Source organism: Sinohyriopsis cumingii, unplaced genomic scaffold (assembly GCF_028554795.1).
Source record: "Sinohyriopsis cumingii isolate HCF-2022 unplaced genomic scaffold, ASM2855479v2 utg000741l, whole genome shotgun sequence".
In the NCBI taxonomy this organism is placed as follows: domain Eukaryota; kingdom Metazoa; phylum Mollusca; class Bivalvia; order Unionida; family Unionidae; genus Sinohyriopsis; species Sinohyriopsis cumingii.
This window is the reverse complement of record NW_028315927.1, coordinates 144,985-164,222: the sequence shown is the minus strand read 5'-3', so window position 1 is coordinate 164,222 and position 19,238 is coordinate 144,985. Positions and strand designations below refer to the sequence as shown.

At 33.8% G+C, this 19,238-nt stretch overlaps 2 long non-coding RNA genes across 10 annotated transcripts in view; one reads left to right on the top strand and one right to left on the bottom strand.

Annotated features, from left to right (window-relative positions):
* The window catches only part of LOC149773250 (uncharacterized), a 105,752-nt gene extending 86,956 nt beyond the window's left edge, over nt 1-18,796 (top strand). For 3 of the 4 annotated variants that reach the window (XR_016417428.1, XR_016417426.1, XR_016417425.1), the window contains one exon: nt 8,588-13,642. This is a non-coding gene — a long non-coding RNA (uncharacterized LOC149773250). Of the gene's footprint in view, nt 1-8,587; nt 16,004-17,793 lie in introns of those variants that run through there. The other variant, XR_016417429.1, reaches the window with a different exon arrangement.
* Nucleotides 1-19,238, bottom strand: part of LOC149773249 (uncharacterized) — a 126,519-nt gene that overhangs the window by 94,563 nt on the left and 12,718 nt on the right. The window contains exon 2 of one of the 6 annotated variants that reach the window (XR_016417420.1): nt 5,324-6,502. The exons of the other annotated variants lie outside the window; for them this stretch is intronic. This is a non-coding gene — a long non-coding RNA (uncharacterized LOC149773249). Of the gene's footprint in view, nt 1-5,323; nt 6,503-19,238 lie in introns of those variants that run through there. 6 annotated transcript variants of the gene reach the window in all.

The following is a 19,238-nucleotide window of genomic DNA, read 5'->3' as shown; positions in this document are numbered from 1 at the left end:
ACATAGGATATGCAAACAATGCATCTATTTAAAAAAATCCAAAACTTGCCAAAGAGGTACTGCAGTAGAACAACCCAATGCAAAACTTCTACTCTTAGGCATTGAACGGGCTAAAACAGGTTGCTAATAAGCATTAACAAGATCGAAGATCGATCCTTGATGCAAATCATTAATTAATAAGATTGAACGTGAGACCATTGAATTCTGCAAAATTGAAATCATATCATTCACTTTATCACTTCTGCCTTGTATTTATTTATATACATCAAAGTTAAAACTAGATAATGAAAATATATTTGCATTGCTTATCTTAAAGGCATATGTTGCCTTTCGTAAACCAAATTTTTGTATACATTTCAATACTAACCCGATTCGTATTCATTTATCTTCTATAAAAAGATTATGAAAGTTCGAAGTCATTGGAGTTAGTCATAAAGCAGAGTAAACATAAACTTTCAATTTACATGAAGGAAAATAATATTGCATTTATACTAAAGATCACTAAAATTCCCCATCTAAGTCTCTATTGTGACTGCTATTAAATGCAACTAAATCCCAATTATGAGTCCTGCTAAACTGAATACAGTTCTTATAGGAATTAATTTTAAATTAAATATATTCTCTTTTGACAAACCTAATTCTAACTATACAACAGGGGAAAATATTTCAAAATATATTTTTTCTTAAATTCATACTGGTTTGTTTATATTTAATACAGATTTTTTTATTAAAAAGACTTAAGGTTTGAGAGTTTACTGTTACAGAGCGATGAAATAATTCCTACCTCTCAGACCACTCTCTTATCTTTGAAACAACTGTTAAGCTGCAAATGTAACCAGGAAGTAGCTGATCCCTCTTCAATACGTTGGTGTTCGTGAATGTTGCATTTGCATCGTACGCATATTACAGTATTTAGAAAACAGACGGAACTATTACTGTATTCTCAACAGTATCATCTGACACGAACAATCTGCTATATCGTAAAGTGAATGATGAATAAATGGGGTAGGGATGAAACACGGTTTCAAGTTAAAAACGTGTCGCTTTTCGCTTCTGTATGAGTACCCAATGATTTAATGTATTGTTTTAAGATGTGATAAATTCTTTGATAGTGTTATGGAAGATGCTGGTCTGAAGCCATGGACATCATTTTGACCTCAGTTCGACCTCACTTGGCACACACACACACAAAAAACCAACAGTTTTGAACTCCTGCTTATTACAAAAGTCGAAAGCCGGATGGCAAAACAAAAGATACAGGAGAAGAACTACTAAGATTGGTGATTGATTACGAAACGCAGATCCATCTGGTGTAATTGTAACATGCAAATGACATTTAATAACAATATTTTACTCTGCGTCTTTGCCACAGTTATTTTCATTGCAATGTCTTGTTTGTTTTATTTCCCACTGAGTAAATCGCCACAGTTTATTTTAGTTTGTCCATACGATATATTTCAGATTCAATGTGTCAGCATCAATCATATGCTAGTGACTTAAATTAAAAATAAACAATCAAAACCATTGAAACAATGGCAGAGAACGCGATACACACAGTCAAAGATTTGTAAATGAAAAGAAAATGAAGCCTTTAGTAGCCTTAAAAAGCAATCCTGTCTTTAGAATTATTATCAAAATGATAGTAACTGTAAAAGGCAATATGTAGTGTGACTAGAGTAAATAGTGATGTCAATATATAATGTGACCAGATTACTAGATAATGTGATCAGAGTAATAAGTAATGTGACCAGAGTAATACGTAATGTGACCAGAGTAATAAGTAATGTGACCAGAGTAATACGTAATACGTAATGTGACCAGAGTAATACGTAATGTGACCAGAGTAATAAGTAATTTGACTAGAGTAATACGTAATACGTAATGTGACCAGAGTAATACATAATGTGATCAGAGTAATAAGTAATGTGACCAGAGTAATACGTAATGTGACCAGAGCAATACGTAATGTGACCAGAGTAATAAGTAATGTGACCAGAGTAATACGTAATGTGACCAGAGCAATACGTAATGTGACCAGAGTAATAAGTAATGTGACCAGAGTAATAAGCAATGTGACCAGAGTAATAAGTAATGTGACCAAAGTAATTACATTCATATATAAGAGTAGAACGAAACAAAAATATTAGGATATGAAAATGACTAAAATGGGACAACAAAAGAAGGAAAGTGATCAGAAAAGGAATACAAAAATTACATGGCCAAATTAAATTGTGTTTACCATCATCGGAAAAAAAGGAAAAAATAAAAAACGCGTACGTAATTGCTTAAAAGTATGAAAGGCAAAAGGAGAAAAACCATATATTTATTTATCAAATGCGTATCCATCCAATATGGCCCAAGTATGGTCTCTTCCCCTTATTTTGCACTACGTAATATTTGTTGACACATCTTGAAACACAAAATTGAAAAGCTTATGAAAAACGAATTGGCACATAATCGATTACATTAAAATGTGTTTGTTTAGGTCATATGGAGGTCAAGGTCAGCAAAATTTTTACAAGTTACAGGTAGCTGCACAAGATATTAATTCAACGTACAACACTTCATCTCTGAACACGAGTACCAAACACACAGCACTACATAAGAGTGTGTCTGGGCGTACCTGATGAGCTATCACTGTAGTTCTGTGATTTCACACGAGTGTTTAAGGGCGTAACTGATGAATTAGGGTTGTAATTGTGTGGCGTTACACTAGTGTATTTGTGCGTACAGGAGGAATTAGCGTTGCAATTTTGTTTGTGGCTACACGCTAGTGTATTTGGCGTATTTTTATTATTGACCGGCAGATATTAAAACTAGAAATATGCAAAACTCTTACGTAAACGTATGAATTTCAAGTCAAATCTCAACATTACACACTAGATTTAAAAGTATATAAATATTATTATATATAGCGCAATATCTTCAATTATCAAATAAAACATTTTATTATAACAATTTATGCAGAAAAATTACATTAAACAACTTAAATGCATTAACCATCGGTACTGCAACAGCACAATACATTATTTATAAGGAATCACACATACACACACACACATAGTGGAGAGTATTGAAATATATGACTATTTCCAATCACCAATGGCTCCTTACCTTTTTCTGAAGTTCTGAGAGTGTTTATAAAACAAGACCAATAAATGAATCATTCGAATGTTAACACGCAGTTTATGCTTTGAACCGGAAAGTATTACAGCACGAATCATAAAGTAACATGTCTTACTGGTAAAACAGATAAAATATGAATTGCTGTTTCAAGCAAACGCAAACCCCTTCTCCTAAAATGTAGGTCCCTCAAAAACCAACATCACTTTAACAACGGAAGAGACGATTCAGCACCAGATAAATGCGGTTTAGTGCCAGTAGTTCCAGCCATATAATGAAAACCTATGATCGAAGGCAGAGGGACAAAAATTAATCATTAAGTGTGAAATATTAGCAATGGGAGACAAATATGAGCATTCTCTAGCTGTTGTCTATTGGTCAAATCAAGATTTTAACATTTACTAGATGTTGTCTATTGGTCAAATAAAATTTGAACCATTCGAGTGATATTCATTTGAAACTAACTAACGGCTCTTAACGTTAGTAAAATTATACAAAGTTCCAAGGTCTCAAAGGCTATATATAAGTCAAGAAAAATCAGACAGGCGAAATAGCTTTGTCAAACTAAAATGATGTACTGTTAATGAATGAAGCGAATAACTGTTGAAAAGCATGCTGAAACAAGACTGATAATCAAATAATAAGCGAGTAACTGTTGAAAAGCATGCTGAAACAAGACTGATAATCAAATAATAAGCGAGTAACTGTTCAAACTCGTGCCAAAACAAGACTGAAAATCAAATAATAAGCGAGTAACTGTTCAAACTCGTGCCAAAACAAGAGTAATAATCAAAGAACAGTTTGTATTGGGCAAGTTTATACAATACCCTTTCCATTACTTTTAAGATAATGCTTAAATAGACAATGGACGATAATTACCTGATTCAGTTTTGTCTTTCTTTTTTGGGGTGGTGAGGGGTGGGGGGTGGTGATACATGGGCTGATTGGAGGTGTTGCTATACCTGACCTGTAACAATATATACGTTTATCATGTGAGTTATGGCTTATATTTAATACAAAATCTCTTCTAAAATAGTTAGTGACAAATTTTGCAGCAGATATGTTATTTCGTTGTGGAATTTTGCTACATACATCTTGTGTTACGACAGTGAAAAAAAGAGCTTCATGGTTTTGCCACATTTACGATATCAAGAGGGTCGGTATTGCTAGACGCATTACTATTCATTTCTGAAAGCATGCGTCTATTCCCAAAGCACGAATATTTTCGAATTTAAACTTGATGTATGTATATATGAACATCTTATGACTCCTAGCTGAGTGGCAGATATGACTGATAATTTTATCTTCGATTATAGTGGACCTTTATTGTCACATGGCGTTTGAATTTAGCTGCATTCGGACCGACCGTTATAGACAAGGAATGATTTTAAAAACTATTTCACGATACGCCTTCAAAGGAAAAAAAAAACAAGTTCAAAGCAACGCCATGTTATTTCCAAATGATTTTGCATCAGAAAGGAAATATAGTTTTTATTTAAACAGCAAAATCAACAAGTACGACAGGATCTCAAGCAAAACTAATAATAATAATAATAATAATAATAATAATAATAATAATAAAAGAAGAAGAAGAACTACCATGAATACTAATATTCTAAGATGATGGGTCAAAGAAATTAAAGTTTGTTTTGCCTCTGCCTAATTCTTTCTTTTAAAATGATAAGATCTGTACTAAGTCATACTTATGAGACTACACATAGCATTCACTTAAATTATTTCAGTTCAGATTTGTAGTTCAAACCCTATGCTTAGCTTTCAATTTTTGGAATAAGTACCTCATTTTGTATGCTGAATAATTTATTGTAACTATATCCAATGGTGCTTTTCTGTACTTCACGTTATTATTATTATTAATTTTTTTTTAAAACTTATTATTATTATTATCATTATTATTATTATTAAATTCCGTTTTTTTGTCTCTTGGAGAACACTATCATATCATTGATAATTCATATTGTGAACGTATAAGTTTTTATATATATATAGTTATGTCTGTATAGTCAAGGAACTTAGAAATACTAAATATTATTTTATCTGATCCTAAGTTCCTTGACTATACAGACATATATATATATAATAGTGATAGTTTTTCTATACTGATTCAACAACAATGATACAAATAATAACAATAATAATAATAATAATAATACAATCGTCATCATCATTGTTGTTGTTGTAATTGTCATTATTATTTTATTATTATTATTATTATTATTATTATTATTATTATTATTATCAACCACATAAATGATGACAGTATAGACAAATAATTCTTGAACACATGAAAAGAATCGTTTTAAATTATACAAGTAATAGCTATGAGCAGTCTTTGTCTCTTGGTACATTGCTCCCTTCTTTTCTTGATTAAGTTTAATAAACATCGCGAAATTTAAAGAAAAGACAAGTGCAGAAAAGAGTATTTCCTTAACGTCAAAAACATTGTCTCGAGGATTGAAGTAGGGTCTTGACCGATTAATTTATTGCACATAAAACACACTCGGTCCAGATGGTAACAAACTCTTCGCCATTCAATGATCGGTAACCATACGACGCCAACGACCTGCATAGCAATAATAACCTCCAATGGCAGGCATGCGATCATATACAAAAAATAAATAATAACAGCAATCACTACTATTCGTATGTAAATGTAGAGCATTGATGCAGTGAACAAACAATAAATATCATAACTGCACACGTAACAAAACAATTGAAATGACTCGTTTATATGCAGTAGTCTTTCATACGTCATTACCATTAGCTAGTCCAATTACTCTGACCATTTACACCAGGGTAAAAAGCAATAAAGCAATACCCATGTAGACAATTCTCCAGAGGTACTCTTGGGTTTCTGACTTTCAGTCCTGTACATAAAATATCTTGTTGGCATGTATTGTAGAGCTCTAGAGTTTTCATTTCTCGAGGCCTTTAGAGCAAAGTAAAGCTGATTCGGGAACACGTCCAATCATTGTTTGTAAAACGCCATAATGACGTGTATTACTTCTTAGACATTTCATTGAGTTCTTTGCATTGACGATGTGGGTTTTATGCTTCACTTTGATTGCAGTATGTCCTAACGGCGTTATCTCCCTGGTAGCTCACTTAACTTTCTTGCATAACGTCCATCTTGAAGCAGATGTCAAAAATTAAATCGTAGACAAGAGATGACCGCTACAGATTGTGTTCAATCGATCACACATTAACGAAATTAAAGCGTCTTAAAGATGATTCATATCCATTTTCTTTCAATCAAGACAAATGTAGAAAACAAACTGTGACAATATTTTAAACCGCTCACTTGCCAAGGAAGAACCGGCAAAGTGCGATGGGAACGTGTTCTCCTCAGGAAGATGATTTCCTGAAAATAAAATAAAGAACATGACAATACTAGCTTCGAAACTGTTTGCGTATTGCAGCGAAGGGAATATTTGTAATAATCTTATCAGGTTTGGTTTTTGTGGCAAGAAAATGTTTCAGCAACAGCAACAACAAAATGTATTAACATAAATGAAAATTTGGTCCTGATAATTGTATTAAGTATGTCGGCTTATTTTGATGAAGCAGATTTACATCGTGTTAAGCTGTTATCGTTGCTAGGAATATTAAAGTTATTTTCATCTCTGTCTTAAAGGGATAGTGCTAGTTATAGTGCTATAGACCGTCATAATTAGGGCCAATGACACAAACAAGCAATAAGAAAAAACCGTAACAAATTCTCCTGCGATTTCACAGCTCATTAATTCCTGAGGAGAAACTTTGGGCCGCAGTTCGAAATGAGGGTGATATATTCCCATGTGAATCGCACCTGGTGCAAGCACAGCGTAACCAAGCGAATAACCCTATTCATTTTTGAAGTGATTCTAAAATTTAATTTCCGTGAAATATTCACCACACTGTCCTTACCAAGCGTAAATCTCCTTTCAAGGGGAAAATTATCGGAACATTGTCATGATTTGCGAGTAAGTTTTCTTTGATCACTTCGTTGGAGGCAATCGTTGGGAGCGGTCTGCAACCGTTACCCTTTTGATGAAGCAACGACTAATATCATCAAGTGGTTTCTTTGATACATTTTCATTTAGGTCACGGTCGCGTACGACATTTGATTATGCAAATGAGGTACGTATGGCGCGTGAAGCTTTGTTTCTGATCATTGCAAGGCGTGAAGCAAAGTCAGATCCCGTCAAATTGAAGAAGATTTATTCTTGTACCTGTCAGATCTGTCCGGTACGGTACATGTGCAGGTGATATTCATGTCTGGTCTGTTGAATGGCTCAAAATATGGGTCTCATTTAAAGTCAGCTAATAAGGAAATAAGGTCTTCACTTGAAACTAAACTTTAAAAGACACGTTTAAATTACATTTATAATTTTGTATACGAGATAAGATCACTTCTATTTTTTTATACTTGTGCATTACAGCAAATACTATATTACATGTCTCCTCTAAGTGTCCAGTAGATCACAAAATATCGGTACAAAAACGACTTCAAAAGTACACGAATAAATACAGCTAAACAAACTATCCGTACAGAAATGGCTTTCAAAGGTACACACGTAAATACAGCAAAACAAAACGAACAAGTACTAGTTAGAAATGTGTACAATTATTTTCAGAGAGAGCGAAATTGCCATAGGAACTGAACTTGTTTTGTCTATGAAATGAGAGACTATATCTGTATCAAATTTCAGGGAGATTTCTATCCAGAGAAGAACCGTTATTCTTATGTAATTGAAAGGTGAGGATTAATACAAGTTGGTATCAAATGATGAAAAGAGTCTGAGTTTTAATTTTCCATTTCTTGCAATATCAGTACCTATTTCCGAAGAGACAAATTCTGTGTAATTTGAGCCAGGGTTTCTCCTGATTTTAAAGATAATATTGTTTCCAGTTCTTCATACAGTTAATCAGTTCACAAGACTTCTACGGATTAGCGCATTTATCCGAAAATGAACATTTTCAGCAAATGTGTTCACTAATCTTCACTGATAACGACACATTAAAGAATCACCTACACGTTTCCAGTTCACACATTTTCAAGAAATTTCAAAAAGGAACATGCTATTACCTATTCCATCTACAACCTTTCGGTCTTATGATGCCTTTCAGTCTACCGATTCCTATCTGACGAAAAATACTCATTATATTCGGGTTAAGTTGGTCCCTTCAACATGTCATAAAATCTCCATTTTGAATAATAATCGGTATGGGATTTGCATAACAACACGACTTATCAACAGTTGTTTTGGAAGCTTGGTTTTACTTACGCAAGAATAAAATTAAATTTAACGAAAACAGATTACATGGTGACACAGTGTTATATTGTACACAACAAAGTCAGTCACCCGACAGCATTTAGTCTTTAGTCATCTTTTTAATCAGAATGTGTTCTTAAATTGTTTGATAATTCGAATTTTAACAATTACTGTCTTCTTGTCTGTTGCAGCCAAAATGCGTCGTTTCGTTCCGTGTTAGAAGGGCACTGGAAAAGATGAGCATGTCTTCTTTTATTGCCATTGGAAAGCGGATAAAATATAACGAGATGGAAACTGAACAACACAGAAGCAGAGGATTTCATTTCAAATACATCAAGTAAACACATGACACCAAGGATACAAGGGCTTTGGATAAGATGACCACTTATAAACAATCATTTCCTTTAACTAAAGACTTGTAAATTAATTACGTAGTATTTATTGAAGAGTGAAGAGATCAGGCGTATTTCCCTGTCATGTGTTCTACTCTGACTCGTCCACAAAACACAGGAAAGGAAAGTGATCTTGGATGTGATACACCTTTGGTAATCTACGGTATTTGATAGTAATTATACTGGTCAGCTTATCGAAAGCATGAACTAGGATGCTGCTGCAGATACGAGTTCATTGATCATTAAAACTGATATGTAACTTTAGAAATATGGACAGAAAACCCTTGAGAAGTAATGACAAAACGTAAACGCAAGCAGAATTATTTTAAAGCCTAAGCGTGACATTTTTATTTCTGAAGACATTGCATTTCAAAATCATCGCTTTATAATTTTCCAATCAATGTTCATATTATCGTTTAACGTGGTATCTGGCAGTTGCATTTGATTGTGGGCTGTTATAACATTTCCTTGTAGGCTGTTATTACATTTCCTTGTAGGTTTTTGTACCGAACCTTTCTATTACAATGTATAAAAATGCGTTCAAAATCTCTTGTCAATAACTATTTTAAAACATGCCCATATTAAGGACACAGGGTCAATATTCAAACCAAAAGCTCTCTGCATCCCAATCCAATATCAGTGTAATTATTGTCCAAGCTTAATTTCAGGGCCCATCTTCACACTGAGAAGTTTAAGCCACTCACCCTCGTGTTGCGGGAGGATAAATATAGAATAAATATACAACATTAGCCGTGTTGAAAATATGCACTGAAAGAACATGGGTGAGATTTCTAATTCAAAGTGGCCTGAGAAGCATTTAAAGACAGATCAAATGCCTGCCGTATCCAGCACTTTACATACATATATACATAACTGCCTGCCTGCCTGCCTGCCTGCCTACCTACCTACCTATCTACCTGCGTGCGTGCGTGCGTACGTACGTACGTACGTACATACATGCATACATATCGGCACCATTTGCATTCGCAAACAATGGCAGCATGAATCGAATTCGTGTTTGGGTGATATTACTTTGGGTGTTTTTCCATTGATGGGCTGATTTGATATTGATTTATCAGCTTTAAGAATAGCTTTTTGACGCATTATGTAATACCTTTGTGCAGGAACATTGTTTTTTTTTTCTTCTTTTCTTTTAAAAGAAAATCTATTTATTAGTAATGTTGTAGATGCAGTGGGAAGTCGAATAGTTATATATTTTCATTTCCTTTGAGAATCTCTCTTCTGCATCGCAGACAGTCTGCAGAAGAAAAAAATAATATTTTCTCTATTCATTCTATTTGTACTTAAGTTTTGGTTGAAAAGAGAAATAGCAACGAGAACAAAAAGCTACCTATTCAAATTCATTGAAGTTTTCATCCTATGATTAAAAGGAAACCCTGTCCTAGAAACACTTTATTTAATGAAATCACTTTCTTACAGTACATTATCATTTGTATAACGATAATGGTTTCAGTTTCCACCATTTCCTAGAATTGTCTCAAAGTTCCGTCGCTCCTCTTCTCAGTTCTTCCATATAACAGCACTCTTATTCCATTTTTGAAACCCCAGGAGTCTGGCAAAATTGGACCGCCATGCATTGCGATTTTAGATTACAAAGACCGGTGTGAAAATAATAGGTTCTTTAAACGTAACGTCTCTGATCCATAATTTAAATGGAAAATGACAGCAGCATGGGAGGTTCCAACAGACTAAGTGGCAACTGTTCCATGAGACGTGCGTGCCAAGATCAAATTTTGGTGTTCGATTGCAAGTTAATAATATTAAGGTTTGTTGTGAAGTTTAAGTGCGATGAAGATAACTGGGTCATTTCTAGGAATGAAAATAACCATATTATATAAGACTTATTCGTTGGTGTAATGTACAGCTATCTCACTGGATACATATGGCTCTGGACGTTGCTATTGGATATTGTTTTACATCTGAGCGAGCAGACTGTTATAACAACATGAATTTTATATGCATACAGTATGTTTGTATGTGGAATACTATTGAGATTGTTTCCAGCCTTAACATTCAGTATGCAACATAAATAAAATGACCATATCGTCTGTAGAGTGGCACGTATACAGGTTTAGGTAGGGACGTCACAAAAGAATTGCAGAAGATTAAAATAGAAAAGAAAATTTCTAAGTCAAATTATTTGCACTAGTAATCATCTAGTAACGGTCTATCCAAATAATATTTATGCTCATACATTTTTTTATTTAATCAAATAGTTCATCCGCCATTGAAGGGCAAATACGACTTAGATATCACTTCGAACTATGTTAAGTCATGATTAATTCCTGAATTCTATATAGTTACCTTATTACAGAATGCTTCACAATCAGTGAAAAAGGTAAAAGTTATTTCGTTCATTTGAGTACTCAATATTTGTATTTATATAGAGCTCTAACTATTTTGGCTGATGATTTCAGTTTTTTACATATTACCTGTTTCACAATTCTGCCCATGTAAATTACTAGCCTAAACTCTTAATATACTGACCTGTTGATATAAATGAAACATATATGTTGATATAAATGAAACAGGTCACTTACGTAAGCCAACTAGAACAATAATTTTCATTGCAATTCATACCCGATGCAGCGTACAAAAATCAGTCAACGCAACATACTGAAACTGGTTCATTTGTATTCCTATATGGGCCTAAATAATTTCACACTGTTCTATTCTCCGTTGACGCAAATAAATGTTCAAGGCGCCCATAAAAAAGTAAACATGTTGCGCCAGAAATGAGTAACCTATAGTTGCCTTGAGTCTGCAGTTAAAGGAAATTCTCGTGAATAATCAACGGTTAGTGTCGTATGCGTTATAGTTTGCAAACATACCCCCCCCCCCATTACGATGGTAATAAAAAACTGTTAAAGGTGTAGTAATATTTTTTCAATCTGTAAATCTTCTCTTCCCCAGGATAACGACACAAGTTGTCATAGTAACTCTTTTATTACCTTCCTTCGTCAATAAAACTGTAGGAATACATAAATCATAGAAATCTGACGGTCTCATAATGTGTTACTCTCGCTAAGACAATGCAGTGCTCTTCGGATATTGTATCACAGCAAAGGCGAGGGGACGTACAGTTTAGAAGTGATATCCATTTAGTAAATAGGAGTAAATGTCTTTCTTCATACAAAAGTTCAATTACTGGCTAATTTCTTCAAGCGCACTGGATGAATAGCGCTGTTCATGTCTTTAATAGCATGTTATACTGGCTAAATAGCGTTGTCGCATATCTTCAATAGCATGGTATACTGAATGAATAGTGTTGTTGCTTATTTTTAATAGCATGGTATACTGAATGAAGTGTTGTTGCTTATCTCTAATAGCAGGGAATAATGGATGAATAGTACAGTTTCCTATCTTTAATAGCATGGTATACTAAACCAATAGTCATGTTGTCTGTATTTAATATCACGATATACTGGATGAATAGCCCTATGGTCTGTCTTTAATAGCATGGTATACTGGCTGAATAGTGCTGTTGCTTATCTCTAATAACATGGTATAATGGATGTATAGTACAGTTTCCTATCTTTAATAGCTTGGTATACTAAATCAATAGTCATGTTGTCTGTATTTAATATCATGATATACTGGATGAATAGCCCTATGGTCTGTCTTTAATAGCATGGTATACTGGCTGAATAGTGCTGTTGCTTATCTCTAATAGCATGGTATAATGGATGAATAGTACAGTTTCCTATCTTTAATAGCATGGTATACTGGATGAATAGTGCTGTTGCCTGTCTCTAATAGCATTATATACTGGATGAATAGCCCTATGGTCTGTCTTTAATAGAATGGTATACTGGATGAATAGCCCTATGGTCTGTCTTTAATAGCATGGTATACTGGATGAATAGTGCTGTTGCTTATCTCTAATAGCATGGTATAATGGATGAATAGTACAGTTTCCTATCTTTAATAGCATGGTATACTGGATGAAAAGTGCTGTTGCTTATCTCTAATAGCATGGTATAATGGATGAATATTACAGTTTCCTATCTTCAATAGCATGGTATACTAAATCAATAGTCATGTTGCCTGTATTTAATATAATGATATACTGGATGAATAGCCCTATGGTCTGTCTTTAATAGCATGGTATACTGGATGAATAGTGATGTTTCCCATCCTTTATAACATGGCATACTGGATGAATAGCATGGCATATGGCCAGAATATGACTTATAACCTCACACAATTAAATTGGTGACCGATGTCCGCGTGACATGATATTGTCACAGCCGATCTGATGAGTCAATCACAGACGCAGTAGCGCAGTTTCATTAACTAACCTAGAAATATTCATCTACTGTTGAACGACAAAGTTTTAAATATTAAAAATGTTACATTGTAACGATCTGAAACGATAAATGTTATCCAAGACCACCCTATAATTTGTCCAAACTCCACATAAAATCGTGATAAGAGAATAGCTGCAAAGCGAGATAGATCAAAGGGTCGTTTATTGCACAATTACTAGTGAAGTGTCTTAAAGTAATCGTACAAAACAAATTTTGTAACTTTATTATCCATATTTTACTTAGATCACCTTTCTAAACTGTGCCTTGTTGATATAAAACTGATTACTAGTGCGTAGAGGTCGCCTGAAGTGTCTTACTTGGCTTAGAAATGTACACCTGCATTTGATTCAACATTAGAAATAATAAGCAAAACAAAATCCGCTTTCCTTTTGAAGCACTCCGTTGCTCATGTTCCGCTCACCTACAAAGAGTATATATTGTATTTGATATTATAACAGAATAATTAACTATTTTTTCCAGATTTGTTTTCCATTTTCTCTTAATAAATGAATTGGACATGCTATCTCAGCTGTTTTCAGTTTTCTATTTCTCACAAATACATGAATTATACTCCTTAACCAACATATTTAGTTTCCCTTGCGATACTACAGCAGTTGTTTGTAGGCGGTCCATCCTATTTTTGTTATATCTAATAGATTTTTCTAATGACTTGTTTTCAATCATTTTCAAAATTGTGAATCTTTTAGCTTCACTCCTATGTGAAAGGATTTACAACACACGCGCAATCACTTATGCTTGGAGAGAGAGAGAGAGAGAGAGATGTGTGTGCTCGCTTGTGTAAAGATTTTCTGTCCAATTTAGCTGCTTTGTGGACAGAATAATAGCGGATTGTTGGTCAATCCTTTGGAAAATTTTATTTGGTCAAAGAATCTATGGATACCAAACTATATCGATGTTTCTGCGTTTGTTTGGTGCGTCTTACGTCCTTTGCATTCATCGACAAGAGTACGGTTAAAATACGTTTTCGGTTTATAAGAGCATGCTCAGTTCCAGATTTATATATATGAGGGAATAGGGAGTATTTTCTTTTGCAAGCTAACCGTTAATAGTGTGATATTGGGTATTCGGTACTGATTAAATGTTCAGTTCTAAAAATGGAAATATAAAGAATTGCAAAAAGAAAAAATATATTGAAAATGTGTCGGCTGACACGCTTTCTAAAACCAAACGTAAACATGAAATATTAAAAGAAGAACGTTGATTAGTAATGGTGTTAACATTCTGTAGTAGGCATATAAAATTAAAGTTAAAAGGTAGAGGCTTAAAAACTCTGTAATAAGTATTTAAAACTAAAGATAACAGTAGAGGTATTACAATTGTGAACAGGTATAAAAAGTCAAAGACAAAGGTTACGGTGATAAAATTATGAAACAGGTACATAATGTCAAAGACAAAAGTAAAAATAATAAAGAAGCCTTTAAATGCATGGTGCCTCAACACCAACGTATTAATATGCTTCTTATGAAAGTTGCAGCCACTACAAACAGCAGGACCGCTCCGATTCGCGGATTCCAACCGCAGCCGAGTCATACCAAAGACTTAAAATAATGGTACTAACAGCTGCCTAGCCGGTCGCTCAGCATTAAGAGTTAGTGTTAAGACTGATCGGCCTGGTGTCAGGATCATGTGACTGGGTGGGACATAGTGCTACATGTTTGGGCATGATGCCCCAGTGCTAGACATCACCATAAACTGTCACACTGCAGCGATCGTAGCGGTTTGACTGAAAAATTGTTAAAGCTACGTTAAGATTCCGAATCACATATAAGGGCATATTTTAACATGAGAAAAAATATATGAATGAAGTAAGAAAAAGATTTAACCATTAATTTTCTATATTTCACTCTGAAGTATTTGTATTCAGATTAAAAGATCCATGTTACGCGTATATTTCAATGCACGCATACCTCAACGTTTAAATCCAAATAAATACATAATTCGCTGTCATAATTTATTTATACGTAATTTGATCGTTAATGATTCCTCGTTCTTGCTTATTTACAACAGAAAACTACGAAGATTTCGTTTTGAATTTAGACTGTTTAATAATGCAAGATATGTTCCTCGAGACTATCAGTAATACATAATATTCTCACATTTAATACTCGTTTAGATGACGCTTGACGTTATACAGCATAACAAAGCAACAACAAATGCTATAAAAGAAAATGCAGGAATTTTTAATTTATACAGAAACGTGAAATAGAAACAATATTCACAACCATGTGATTATTTTTGTTCCCTTAGCCGGAATATGTTAGCCAAAACTTGTTTCCAATCCTTTCGCCTTGTATACATATCTGTAATTGTCTTGGCAATAAAATATGCTTCAATTAAGCTGTTCTCATTTTTTTTTTGTCTGAGCCATTTGCGTCACTCGTTCAACAAGGTTGTTGAAACACTAACGTAAAAGAAGGATTTTGTCTCCACTAAAATAAAGACATTAACGCCGCCTTAAATAAAAGTCGTAAATAGTCACAATATTAGTTAAGTATGTTACAAACACGGAAACATTCGGTGTTGTACATAATGCTTTTGGTATCTTTAAATTATGTTATATATATTGTACACTGTTTAATGGTGAATGTAGCATTTGGAACACCTGTATTTATTGTACAATGCTTAACAGTGTCTTCTGTTTAACGCTGGATGCAGCATTTGGAATACATATCTATTGTACACAGTTTAACGCTGGATGTAACACTTGGAACACATGTATCTAATGTACACTGTTTAACGCAGGATGTAGCATTTGGAATAGCTGCTTGGGACATTTGCTCATTAACAGCAACAGATAAACTGCTGTTGAAAAACCAGCTGAAGAATATGGGAATCTGGAATCATAATGGACTCTTTTTAGAAGGTAACATCGAAAAGCAAACAGCTAGAAATACGATCGACCTGTTCGCTATTTGAAATCAGTAGACCGGGACTGGTCTGAAAAATGCTTGATAAAAAACAGGGCGGAACGATTCATGGTGTTCTTTCAGCCGTGTGATAGAGGGTTAGGGTTCGGGTTAGGGTCATTGCTCTTAGGTCTATAAGTTGGACGAGAGGCTGGTAGCAAAACAGACTGAATAGAGCTGGACGAGAGATTGGTGGCAAAACAGAGTGACTAACAATTGCACTTCGGTCTGTATGATTTGAACTCTAGTATTTATTAAAATATTAACTGCTATTCCATAAATATACTTACAAGTTTCCGCCGACCCCTCTCTTCTGTAGTGGATACGATTGTGCACTTTCCACAAGTAAGCCAAGATTTACGATATTTGTGATATTTTGTACCACAGAAGAAACCTCGTATTATCTTCTTCTTCCTCATTGTGATATGGAGTATTATGCCACATGTTTGATATAGGGAAATATGCCATATGTTTGATGTGGAGACTTATGTAACATGTTTTATATGGAGAATTATGTCATATGTTTGATTTGGAGACTTATGTCATGCTAATGACTCTTTTGTACAGCTTATATTCCAAGTCCTTCAGATTCTGGACAAACGTATGCGTTACTTTCCAAAATGTACACATAAGAGAATTGAAAATTAATTTGATTTCCGGATTTATTTATCTTTGATTTAAAAAGACTACTCAGGCTTGTTAACAGGAATATTGATCTAATCATATCACATCCTTGTGCGCTATGGCAAGATGTTCATTCAATTTGTATCCTCGCTGTTCTATTTATGGACTACTAATCCATTTTCACACAAGAAAGCATTTCCAATAATAAACTCCATTCAGGCGTCCTGTACAATCCAGTTAATTATGATATAATAAAAAAAAAAAACTTTATTTCCAAAGACATCAAACTCGTATCCATGGGATTCAAAGGCTGTTTCTTATCCGTTAACATTTTAACGTCTACTTCATTTTGATAAACGAATAACACCTTCAAACGAACCCGATCAATATGCAGTCAGGTTTTATCAACATTTTCGTACTATAATTCCTTAAGGTATTATAAACTTCTGGCAAACGTGTGCATGTTTCAGTGTTTGTTTATTTTCCAGCTTCTGTTCTTGTGCGTTAGGTTATTTCTGTAAATGAAAAGCTTTCAATGAAAAGTAGCACCGCTTCTGTCCGTATATATGGTTACTTGTGTAAATGAGATGGTTTAAATGCATCATAACACTGCTTTCATCCGTGTAAATGATTACTTGTGTAAATGCAGTGGTTTCAATGCAAAATAACCGCTTTTTTCCGTGTAAATGATTTCAATATAATTTTGTTTGTGTAACGTTTCAAGATGAAGTTAATTAATTTTCTATTTGCAACGTTTCCATATGAGGTTAATTAATTTAGCATGTGTAATGTTCCAATATGAAATTTAATTAGTTGTAAATGTGTGATGATTAAGTAGGAAAATTACTTACTTTTGTATGTATAAATTTGTATGTAAATTGTTAGTTGATTTGTATGTTTAATGTTTCAGTATGAAGTTTAATGTTGTATGCGAAATGTTTAAATATAGAGTTTAATTGTGTAGGTGTATTGTTTCAATTAAATATTTTGTATGTGTAATTATTCCATATGAAATTTGATTAATTTTGTATGTGAAATATTTTAATATGAAGATTAATTAGTTTTCTATGTGTATTATTTCAAAATGATGTTTAACTAATTCTGTACCTGTATTCGTCCTCAGTTTAACCTTGTACGCCAAGCAAGATACGGGATAATATTTCAATAAAAAAGGCGACCTAAGAGACAATGTATTCGCATCGAAAGAAAACTGCTAGCGGAGAGACCAAAATATTCGCACCGAAAAGAAAAATGCGAGCTAAGAGTCTAAAGGTCTTTTTGCACAGAAAATACAAATCCGAAAAAGATACCACAATAATCGCACAGGCAAGAAATGAAAACGAGACGAAAGGGTTGTTATAACAACACAAAGTAAAGAGTGGATGCCAAACCAACACCACAACGAAACAAAACCTTGTTTTTCTTCAAGTATAAGAAAGATGAAATGAGAATTTCTGACCGCATAAACTCTAAGAATGTAAACATTTCAAAATAACGATCTAAAACCGTATAATATCTACAGAAGAAGACATTTCAAAATGAGAAATCTATTTGGTACTCAATACAGATACACATACATACATACATACATACATACATACATACATACATACATACATACATACATACATAGAACAAATAATAAAGTTTTTCTAGAAAAGTAAATTAAAGAACGCTCTACATTAAACCAGTGAATATACTGACTATTTTCCTCGTTATTGATAGTTGTCCCTGTCAATCCTTCAAGACTGCAATATAAATAATTTTACTCCAGCGAAGTCATGAAGTATAATTTGTTCTTGTCTTCGTTCATCTGTCATCATCAGAGTCTAATTTAGGTTTCTGGTTAAGCCAAAAGCTGCAAAATGTTAGTTATTTTTAAAAATCATATATGAGAACGAAACTTGCAACCGCATGCTTCTAGATCGATCCATGTAGAGACTTAGGACTGCGTCAGCAAAGCAATCAAAGATAAATCATTTGCTTATTTTTTTCTTCTGGTTTCTCGGATGTTTTGTGATTTATACCTATTATGAGCACTTTTACTAATCTAAATAAAAGAAAAAAGTAGAAAAGGTTATAACAAAAGCATTTTAATTATATACTAAATAAAACAGAATATAAAACGACAAGTGTATATCAGTGCTTTTTTCAAAGGTATTCTTTCTACCTTTCTGAAACAACAACTTGCTCTCTTAAAATACTAATGAAGGGTAAATATATTTGGATGTGTGCTGGAATGTTTTAAGCTGTCTTAATCGTGTATTTTAGTCCGAGTTTTGTCTGACCCTTGCCTCCCCATTTTTGATATTTGGAGATTTATGTAGGGGTATAGGGTCAGAGTCCATTCGCTATCGAAAAGTTGGAATTCGCCGACACCATTTGGTGTCGGCATGGGGTAGCCTCTTACTACCCGGTCCAGCAGACCTTTCATCGAGACATACCTGCATGAAATCGATAGGAATATGATTTATTTTCTCAGAAATTGCGATCATAACATTCATTACGTCTTTAATCCGCTGACAGACGAGACGAAAGTACATCGATGCTAAACTTTGACCTGGATCA